Source organism: Lactuca sativa, chromosome 4 (genome assembly GCF_002870075.4).
Source record: "Lactuca sativa cultivar Salinas chromosome 4, Lsat_Salinas_v11, whole genome shotgun sequence".
Classification (NCBI taxonomy): domain Eukaryota; kingdom Viridiplantae; phylum Streptophyta; class Magnoliopsida; order Asterales; family Asteraceae; genus Lactuca; species Lactuca sativa.
In genome coordinates, this window is record NC_056626.2 from 38,945,912 (window position 1) to 38,957,046 (window position 11,135).

At 34.2% G+C, this 11,135-nt stretch overlaps 1 long non-coding RNA gene across 1 annotated transcript; it reads right to left on the reverse strand.

Annotated features, from left to right (window-relative positions):
* Window positions 1-286: 286 nt before the first annotated feature.
* On the reverse strand, window positions 287-1,491 carry LOC128133808 (uncharacterized). The gene is made up of 2 exons (XR_008232105.1): window positions 1,379-1,491; window positions 287-451 (listed from the first exon to the last, which is right to left on the reverse strand). It is a non-coding gene; the product is annotated as an uncharacterized LOC128133808 (long non-coding RNA).
* Between the last annotated feature and the right edge of the window lie 9,644 nt (window positions 1,492-11,135).

The window sequence follows — 11,135 nt, forward strand, 5'->3', positions numbered from 1 at the left end:
GAAGGGCTACAATTGGAGCAGATGAAGACAATATCAAGATTCATGTGCATAATCTGACACGAACACAAGAAAGAGGACTTCCACATCCAATGTTAATTCCAGGACCAATATATTTTTTGAGACGTAAGCTTCATCGTAAAAGGGTGTTTCTTTATTTAAAAACCGATTTGAAGAAAGGAACAAGCATATGGAAGAAATAGTTTAACACCCCGATATCTTTCAAAGTTTAAAATGTTGTGGTTATAAAATTATTTCGAGGATTAACCCATATTTAACAAAAACTCGGTCCCACCAAAGAATTTACAATTAAAACATTGGGTGCTACCATTAAGCATCATTCAAACCATAAAAAACAAATACGAATTACATCAATACCATTGATAAGGAACTTAACAAGCTCCACTCCATTCACTATCTCTTAACTTCTAACTTCCATCGATCACCCTTTCTCCTTGAGTGTAACATGAGATACATGACATGAGAAAGAGATACATAAGATAATAATGTCTCGTGAGATACGTATGTTTGTAACCCAAACATTTATCACATTTCTTTTGAAAGTCTTTCATTAAGCAAAACATATTTCAAAAGACATTTTTCCACTTTTCATTCCTTTTCTGTCTCACGTTGTACGTGGGTTTACGATCCAAAACATTTCAAAGCATTTATAAGAACATTATTTCATACATAACATAACATATCATATCATTTGATCCCGTTCCAAGTCAAATTACAAGGTGAAAGGAACAAAATCAATCCCCCAAATGTAGCGAGGGAATTAAGGAGGTAGCCGGATTAAAAAATTACAAGTAAAAAAGCCCATGCGGATTAAAAAATTAAAGATCGGCCCCTCACATTCATTTAAATGTCCTATTAAGTATTATTTTATGTTCCATAAATTCAACTAAAAATCAAGCAAGTCTTCATGTTTTTGCATTCAAATCATATTATTAGTGTCAAATTCTGTTTATGAGTGTCATATAATCATCAAATGCTCACATACAATAGATTTCATTGTTTTCATCATAGTTTCCCCCAAACCACCAAATATATATGTTTATGCAACATTCTACCATCATGGATGTGTTTAGGCATGAAAATTGGATTCATTGTCATCAAATATCATCTAGGTCATTGAATTGATCCCATAATAGTTTATAGATACAAAATCCCCAAATTAGATTTCTAGGGTTCATGGAGATTTTTACCCAAATTATCAAATCCATCAATGAGACGATTGGATCGGGATTAGAACCATGGAAACCACTCAAAGAATGTTAGAAGACCAAATCTAATCATAAATTGAAGCCAAAATAGACATTGGGTTTCATCCCCATTGACGAATTTGAAAATAGAGCTAGAGGAGGAAAAGTTATACCGAAAAAGCCTTTGATTCCTCTTTCTTTTGCTTGGATGCTCAAATATTTGCTTGGATCAAGCCTTAGATACAAAATGGAAGAAATCACCATGGGAGAGCTCCTTAGATTTCCCCCCATGTTTTTGATGAATGAAGGGAAACAAATGCATCTTATTTCCCTGATATTTTCACATTTGGTCCCTCTAGTTTACATATTTTGTCAAATTTACCATTACTTTATTTATTTTCATATTTTCCTAAAATTTTGACATAACAAGTCCTCCTCCATCCATTTTATAACTTCAGTAGTCCTTTTCATCAACCAGTCAACCCTTTGGTTAAGCCACTTTGTCAACTTGACATATTTGGCCCTTTAGCTTTTAAAATGTTATGATTTTTAGATCTAATTTTTAGACTTCATATCGACCAATGATATTGATTATTCCTTGACGATTTAACTATAGAAATCATTTTAATTTATTTCCTTTATTAATTTAAGAACCTAAATTTAAACTTTAGGATGTTACAAGCAAATTAGTAACAGGGGCGGCAAAAAACATGTGGTCGACAAAAGTAAATTCGAAGACCGAGTGAACAAAAGGAATTTGGTAACATGAGAAAATGAGAAGTAGATGACATAAGGCAATCAGATGCTAATCAGACGATTGCCACCTAAAGAGTAAAGACGACTTGAAACAAGGCAGTATTGGAGCCGATTCCATACTAGGCACTATTCATAAGCCGACATCCAATTTAATATGTATAATAATTTTACATTGAAAAGTTCTATTTTTCATGTAACTAATAAGAATCACATTCATCAATCAATGCATTGAAATATAATAGTAACGTCAACGTTTGGCTTAATTTATATAACTATTTGATTAAGGTTGTTGACACACCATAGCTAGTTGATAAGTTAGTTTATTTTTTGAGATTTTTTTAAAGATATCATGTTTAGCTAGCCAATAAGTTGTTTATAAGCTAACTTTTTTAAAATATACTTAGACTAGATTTACATGAGCTTTTTAAAAATTTCCAAATATACCCTTAATTAGTTATAACTAACATTTTTTTTCTAAATGCCCTTTTATATCATTTTATGTATTCCAGCAAACTTATTAACTAGTTTTACTATCAAACATCATTTTTTTATCAGTTAACTTATAAGCTAGCAACTAGCTTTTCAGTAAAAAACTAGTTTTTTAGCTATCAATTATTAACTAGCAGCTAGTGTTTCAGTTAATATCTAAAACATAACCTAATTATCAAATATTTAAAGCATCACAAAGAATTAAGAAATATTAGTTTTTTTTTAAATTTATTTATGAAAAACCTTTTTGTAAAGTTCTAACATGGTGTACCTAGCTTTTCTTTTTACTAGAGTTAAGAATTGTTTTATATTTATAACTAGAAATTTCCTTCTTTCCGTTTCGTGAGGGATGCAAGCCAAGAGTCTATTTATGTATGCTTTACAGGGGTATAATTTATAAAAAAAATAAAAAATAAAAAAAAAATAAAAAAATAAAAATAAAAAATTATTAAACAGAGACCATTTTTCTAGTTTTTTCAAACATATGGACTATTTGCTGTCAAAAAATTATGCATAAAGACCTTTTTTGTAAACTACAAACACAATTTTTGTATATAGTAACCAAACCTGCCAACATACTAAAGTCTTGTGGTCAAAGTCTCAAACCAAAAAATAGACTATTTAAACAAATGGATAATTTCTATAAAAAAAAAAAGCACAATGATATTTTCTGTAAATTACATTGACAACTTTTATGATTTATTTTTTATCCAAAGACTAAAGATGCCAACTTATGGAAGTACTGTAGCCAAAGTCTAAACTCAAATGTAAAAGATGGATAAGACATTTTCTATAAATTACAGGGATAATTTTGTAATTTACTTTCTATACCAAAACCAAAACTTGCCGATACACGAAACTATTGTGACAAAAGTCGAGAAATCAAAACTATTACATCAAAAGTCTAAAAGCAAAATTATACTATTCATACATGGGTTGACATAAAAAATGGACATTGACATTTTGTGTAAATTATAGAGAGAGTTTTTAAAATTTATTTTCTATATAAGGACTAAACCTGTCAACATACAAGATTATTAAGTCAAAAGTTTAAAAACCTATTGTGTCAATTTTTTTTAGGGAAATGCTACTGTAGCACAATTAACTTTTTGGTCAGGTCCAATTTGACCAACTATATATATATATATATATATATATATATATATATATATATATATATATATATATATATATATATATATATTGCACAATAGACCAATAATGTTTTATTGTAGCTGTTAATTACCAGTGTAACCGATTTTAGAAGGTTTCCCAGTTTCACATCCTACCTGGCATCCGATATGTAGGGGAAGCTAATGGGAAACTGCCACGTTTTTTCCATGTTGACTCCACGTCAACTCCCCCCTTATACAAAAAAAACATAACACTCGTAAATGGAACACCCTCACCTTAAATCTTTCCATTTCCGTGTAAGCTTCTCTCGAGCAAATATCCAAATCAATGTCGCGATCGTAGATCTCTTCTTCCAAAAACCTTCCCATCCAGATCAGTAACTTTAGGGAGTCAGATGAGCTGAAGACTTGTGGGTGTGACAAGCCGACGAAGGAACGGACGAGCTGGAAATATCACAACCTGGGAAGACGGTTTTGGAACTGTCACAACAGTTTGGTAAGCTCTCATGGTCGCGATTTCTTGTAATTTTCAATAATCATACATTTTGTAGCATTTATGAAGTTTAGATAAGCCTAAGAAAACCCTAATAGTGCCATCTCGCTGATTTTTGTGAAAATGTTGAAAGAAATGATTTTTTTGTGGGATCTTTTTGTTTGTAGCATTTATTTATTGTATATACCTCTAAGATATCATATGATTTGACATTAGTGTATATTTCAGACAACATTAAAAAGTTGTGATTACGTCTTCTGGAAAAGACGATGAGCTACCTGATGGGTACTACAAGAACCTTATTAGAACGTTAAAGTAGTAGGTAGAATCAAAGGAGGACTTAGTTGAACTGGTCAGCCTTAGGTAAGACACAACCTACAAGAACATGTCCTTATGTTAAGGTCAACCTCAAATGCCTCTGTGACATCCTCATTTTCACGGCCAGAAAATGTCGATTTGTTTATGCTTTGTTTTACAAAATCAGAGTAATCATTTGATTAAAAGAGTTGCGGAATTTGTTCCCAAAACAAAATATGATAAGAATTTATCCATGCATTTCTTTAAAGAAATGTATTTTCATTAAATAACAAAACATCGGGATGTCATGTTCCAATACAGACCAAAAGCATAAACACTATAAAATAGACCTTACAATAGTTATTTATAACTATTGATCTATAATTCAAAATCTCTCGTCAAGTCCACCAACTTATACTCCTGTGTCATTACCTGTAATGCAAAGAAAACTGAGTGGGTTAGGCTTGGGAGCCTGGTGAGCATATAGGGTTTTCAACCCACAATAATATAATTATTATATTTAATCATCAAACAATCAACCCAATTACCCGTCCCCATTATCTTCTTTATTTCCTAAGGTTTTACCCTAAGAATCAATTATCCTTTATTCATTCGTTACTAAGGATTTACCTAAGGAATTGGCACGAAGTCCATTGCTGCCAAAGTTTATCTATCGGGTACTAAATCCATAGCTATCAGACGCTAACTCCATAGTCACCAAGGTTCACTTAACAGGCGCTAACTCCATAGTCACCAAGGTTCACTTAACTGGCGCTAACTCCATAGTCACCAAGGTTCATTTATACAGTACTAAATCCATAGCTACCAAGGTTCATCTACACTGTACTAAATCCATAGCTACCATCGTATTATTATGAGGCACCAAATCTATAGCTGCCAGGGTTTTTAGAGTACATCGGTGAACATCAAGTCCACAACACCTACAAGTTGCGAGCTTGCTAGTGTTCCACATGACTGTCTTGAATAGTCTGTGGTTGTCATCCCTACTCTGTTGAATGACGGGGGGGCATCGTTTGGGTAAAGGTTTCACTTATTTTCACATCTCACCCTCATCTCATGATCTATATCATCTTTCGTCTCATCCTCAAACTAATCTTTCATCACACACCAACTATTTCATCTACCCATGTTCAACCCAACATATTTGTAGATATAAATTACATATTTAGTTTAAATCATATACAAACCCTTATAAAACATTCATCCAACATCCATCTCAATACAAACAATATATAAACACATAACACATATTTCTTAGCAAATACTTCATATCTATGTGTTAGAAGAAAGTAACTACACACTCACTTGATAATAAGATGATTGGACAACACTATGGCTCTAAATGTAGTATTTCTTCGGTGAAACCAGGAGATCTTCACAAAAATCGGGCTCCTCGCGGGCAGAGTTAGCTCGAAAACTTTACTTCTCGGGATCTTCGGGGCTTCAGGACTCGCTTCGGGCCTCGAGATGATACCGGGGCTTCGAGGGTAAAGCTTGCATGTAAATCTAGGTAAAACGGGAAAGAGAGGAAGAAATGAGCAACAAAACTCGGCTGCCAATGACTTCTATTTATAGTGTTGAAGTCGGCCTCGAACGCAGTGCGTTCCCCAAACGAACGCAGGGCGTTCCCTTCGAACGTGGTGCGTAGGAGCGTGGTTCTGATCCTATCCCTTATTCGTTGAGTCAGCATCGACGTGGCCACTCCGGAGCCAAGTATTGAACGCAGGGCATTCCCCAATTGAACGCGGGGAGTTCCCTCTTTGGGATGCGTGCCTCGAACTTCATAAATTCATAACTTTCGCATACAATCTCCGTTTTCGACATTCTTTATATCCGCGCATAGGTGAGATTATGCTCTATAACTCTTGTTTAGACTCCGTCGGCTAATTTTGAATTTAAATTTTATTATATTATTTTTATTAGGCCGGGACAGGAAAACTCCGTTAGGAATTCACAACTCCGTCATCTGACGTCCGTTTTCGTCTGTATTTTTACCGTTGCACTACTATCGATGAGATCTTCGATTCTCGTTTAGATTGTTTCGGCTAGAAATCATTCAATCTCAAATCCGAACTTCGAGCTGCATACTGCTAAGCTGAAACTTAGAAAAATCATAACTTCCTCATACGAAGTCAGATTTGGACGTTCTTTTTATGCACGTTCTCGGTTTAACGAACTCTACGACTTTCATTTAGATCACTAAGGCTAAATATCACTCTATCGTAAATTCACTATTTACGTCGCGCTGTGTCGTGCCGGTTCTGTCGCAAAACTTCGACAAGTCATAACTTCTTTGTTATAACTCGGATTTCAACGTTCTTTATATGTACGGAATCCTTGTAGCATATACTACAACTTAGTTAAGAAGAGTCCTTCAAAATAATATTCTATCAAAAAGTCATTTTTGACGCTAATCGTCTCTAAATTGACTAGCCCTGATCTACGGGCGTTACAGCCTCACCTATTCCCCCTACTTCAAATTGGTTGAAGCTACTTGTTAACACCTCAAAACGTCACATGTTCTTTTTAAGCTCATTTACCATATCCCTTATTTGTGGACAAATCTGATTACCCAATTGTTGTCCTCTCACATTCATATTATGCAATCTCTCCATCATGTACAATCTCAACTCTTCTAATATTGTTATATTTGGCTTCTTTTTGGCATCTACAATTACAACATGAAATCTCTCACACGCATGCCATTCTCAATTGAGTCACAAAATCTACCTGGTTGGAAGTATGCCCTAGACTAAGTTTTTGAATCCTTATCCATCAGGTATTTATGTGCCAACAGGTTTAAAATTTCCAATTCTTGTAGGGTAGCTTTAAATGCATTCTCAGTTGATGCCTTTGATGTTCTCCAAAACAATGTCTCATAGTGGGCCCCACTATACCTCTTAAGCAAATTCTAACAAATATGTCTAGCATACTATCTGTGCTCTACAAAAGGCATCATCTCCTTCAAAACCTCAATTAACCCCTTTAAAAAGGAAATTAGTTTTCATGATGTTATAATAAGAAATATCATGAATTAAAGGATGAAATAATAAAAATGCTTACCTTATGTTGATATGACATTAAAGAGTATCCATGTCATAAGTTCAAATGAAGATCATCAATAAGAAGATCTAAAAACCACTTCCAAATTTGCTTGTTCTCAACACACACTGCTGCCTATGCAATAGGAAAGATTTTGTCATTTGCATCCCTACCTATAACACTAAGCAACTCCCCCTTACAAATACCTTTCAATAAACACCCACCAAATCCAATTATCTTTCATCAACCTTCCATCCAACCTTTTTTCACACCATCAAAACACATATAAAATTTGTTGAAATTGCACTTCCCATCAGACATATGATCCACCTCAAGTTTAACAGTGGAACATGGATTTTTTTCTTAGAATCTCTTGGCTATATGACCAGAGTTTTGCATAGTGATCCTTAATATTACCCTCTACTAGTTCCATTGCATATTTCTGTGCTCTTCTACATTGCCCTATGGTGACATTCACACCGAACTTTTTGATCACTGCTGGTCTAAGTTTCCTCACACTAATTTCCTACCTATGTAGAATTTGTCTGGTAGTGGCTCCCAATCCATGGATATGTAACCAATGAGCCTAACTTAAAATTCCTAACAAAATTATGCTCATCCTTCAAAGACTTGATCTGGAAAATAGCTTCATCACTCATCCATGAGGCCCATAATCTAAATGTGCAAGCACCTTTACAACACCTAACAAGAAGTTTATATTTGTCATTCTTTTCAAACCATAATTGGTACCCATTAGCCACTCCATAATTGCACGACATGTTTTTCAATTGTTGTGGATCCTAAATTTCATTCCAAGTACAGGCTTTTGTTTTTTCCAATGTAATCTCTCATTAAAAATGGAATGCATCTGTAGGGAATGTAACGCCCGTAGATCCGGCCTAGTCAATTTAGAGATAATAGGGGTCGAAAACGACTTTTGGAAAAAAGATTATTTAGAATAAATAATCTTAACCAAGTTTTATAATATGTATCAAGGGTTTCGTACATATAAAGAACGCCAAAATCCGAGTTATAACGAAGAGGTTATGGCCAGTCGAAGTTTTACGGCAAAACCGGCACGGCACCGGGAGACGTAAATAGTGAATTTTTGATAAAAGACTTTTTAGCCTTATCGATCCAAATAAAAGTTGTAGTATATGTTAAACCGAGAACATACAAAAAAAACGTCCAAATCTGACTTTGTATGAGGAAGTTATGAATTTTCTAAGGCATAGCAGTGCACGGCCCGAAACTCGAATTTTAGTTCGAGCGGTTTTTGGCCTATGCGACCTAAATGAGAGTTGAAGATCTCATTAATAGGAACTCAACGTTAAAAAGACGGACGAAAACAGAGTCCGTATGTAGAAGTTATGAATTTTACGCGGACATTTAACAATATAATCTCCTCGTACTGTTAACTTTAAGATCGGTCGAGAATTAGCCGACGGAGTCAAAATGAAAGTTGTCGATCTTATTTTTACCTACGCGTGGATATAAAGAATGTCAAAAATGGAGGTCATATGTGAAGGTTACGGATTTTAGAAGTCGGAAGTGTGTTGTGCGAAAATGGGTGATGTGGCACAATCTTGGCCTTTCTCCCCAAGTCTTGCCACTAGATGGTGACATGTGGCACCAAGTTCAACCATTTTCACCCTACAAATAGAACATCTCTCACCCTCATTTTCTTCACACCTTTCCCATCTTTTTCTTCTTTTTACTCTCTCTCTAGAACCTCTCTCTCCCGAAAAGCCTAGGGAACCTCCCTAGCACGAGGCGGAAGCCCCGGAGTGCTCGACGGCTCTGAGAGGATGAGCTTTTCGGCTCGGGAACGCTGCTCCAAGCAAAACCCAGTTTTCTATAAAACTCGTTGTAAGTGAGCTACGCCTACGCTATTTTTAATATATCGTTTATTTAATTATAGTAACGTTATTAGGAACTTATAATAAGTACTTGGGCTATTATTACGAGTTATATAAGTATTGTTTAACGTTTATATAATAGTAATAATAGCTAGACTATTAATTAATCTCGACAAATCATAGACTGAACTCTAGTGGTAATAATACTATGTTTCGTCGAAGGAAATTATTTTTAAGAAGCGAAGCGTTGTCTGAGTTCGGAATCACCACCTTTTCAAGTGAGTGCATAGTCCTTTTCATGAACATGATTTTAATACAAGTATTAATTAAAGTATTAAATATATGTTAAAGAGTTAAATATTTGTTGAAGAGTTTATGTGTGAGTGCATAGTCCCTTTCATGAACATGATTTTAATACAAGTATTAATTAAAATATTAAATATATGTTAAAGAGTTAAATATTTGTTGAAGAGTTTATGTGTGAGTGCATAATCCCTTTTCATGAACATGATTTTAATACAATTATGAATTAAAGTATTAAATATACGTTAAAGAGTTTATGTGTGAGTGCATAGTCCCTTTCATGAACAAGATTTTAATACAAATATCGATTGAAGTATTAAATATATGTTTATGTGCGAATTATTTGATGTTGCATGAGATACTTGTTAGAGAACATACATGATTATATATGTTGATTTAGGATAAAGAGTAAACCTAAATTAATTATGAGGAATATTGGGTAGTGTTTTCTTATGAGTACGAGTGAATTATACTCAGAGAATAAAACCTTAGTATATGTCATTGATCCGGGAGCATGGATTAGACATAGTCATTGTCCCTAGTCCGAGAGTATGGATTAGGCATAATCATTCATCATTAATCCGAGAGTATGGATTAGTCATTCGTCCCTAGTCAAAGAGTATGGATTAGGTAAAGTCGTTCATTTCTGATCTGGGAGTATGGATTAGGTAAAATGGCTAATCTTAGGTCCGAGAGTATGGATAGTCTCGTTGTGAGGATCGACGGGGTGGGATAAGAGTTGTTTATATATATGGTGAAATTGTTTATTTTGTGAGTTTTAAACTATATATATGGTATAACATTGTGGGATTAAAATCTCTATGTACTCACCAGGTTTCCCAACCTGACCCACTCAGTTTATTTATATCACAGGTGTTGATATGAAGTCACATTACACCGAGAGATTAAGGAGATATAAATCACTAGTGATAATGAATGTAAGTTATGTTTATTCTTATGTTTCTGTATTGATGATGACATCCCAAATGTTTAAAAATGAATAAAAATACTTTTCTTCGGAAGTGCTTTGATAACGTATTTATCATGTTTTACTCGGAACAAATTCCGCAACATTTTTATTAAAAGAGGTACTCTGATTTTTATAAAGCATAAACAAAATCGGTCTTTTCTGGCCGTGAACATGGGGATGTCACAGGGAATCATACATTTCCATCCCATTATCATCATCTCTAATTTCATTTTCCTCATCATCCAAACCCCCTTCAACACATAATTGACTCAAGAAAGGATCATGGGCTATTCTGTTCATAGGGATATTATCTTCATCATTTTCAACCTCCACATCTGTTAGGTGCATTTTATGCACTATTGAAGCATGTTTATTTCATTCTTTTGTATTTCAATTTAGTAATTATCCATGCAATTTACTTGTTCTTAGGACAAAACTTGGCACACTTTATTTCCACACTTTTTATGCCATTTTAGGTGGTTCTGGAGGTTGGAGATGAATTGGGATGGTGGAAAAAGACCGGGAGCAAAGATGTGGATTTTTCGGAGAAGAATTGAAGAAAACAAG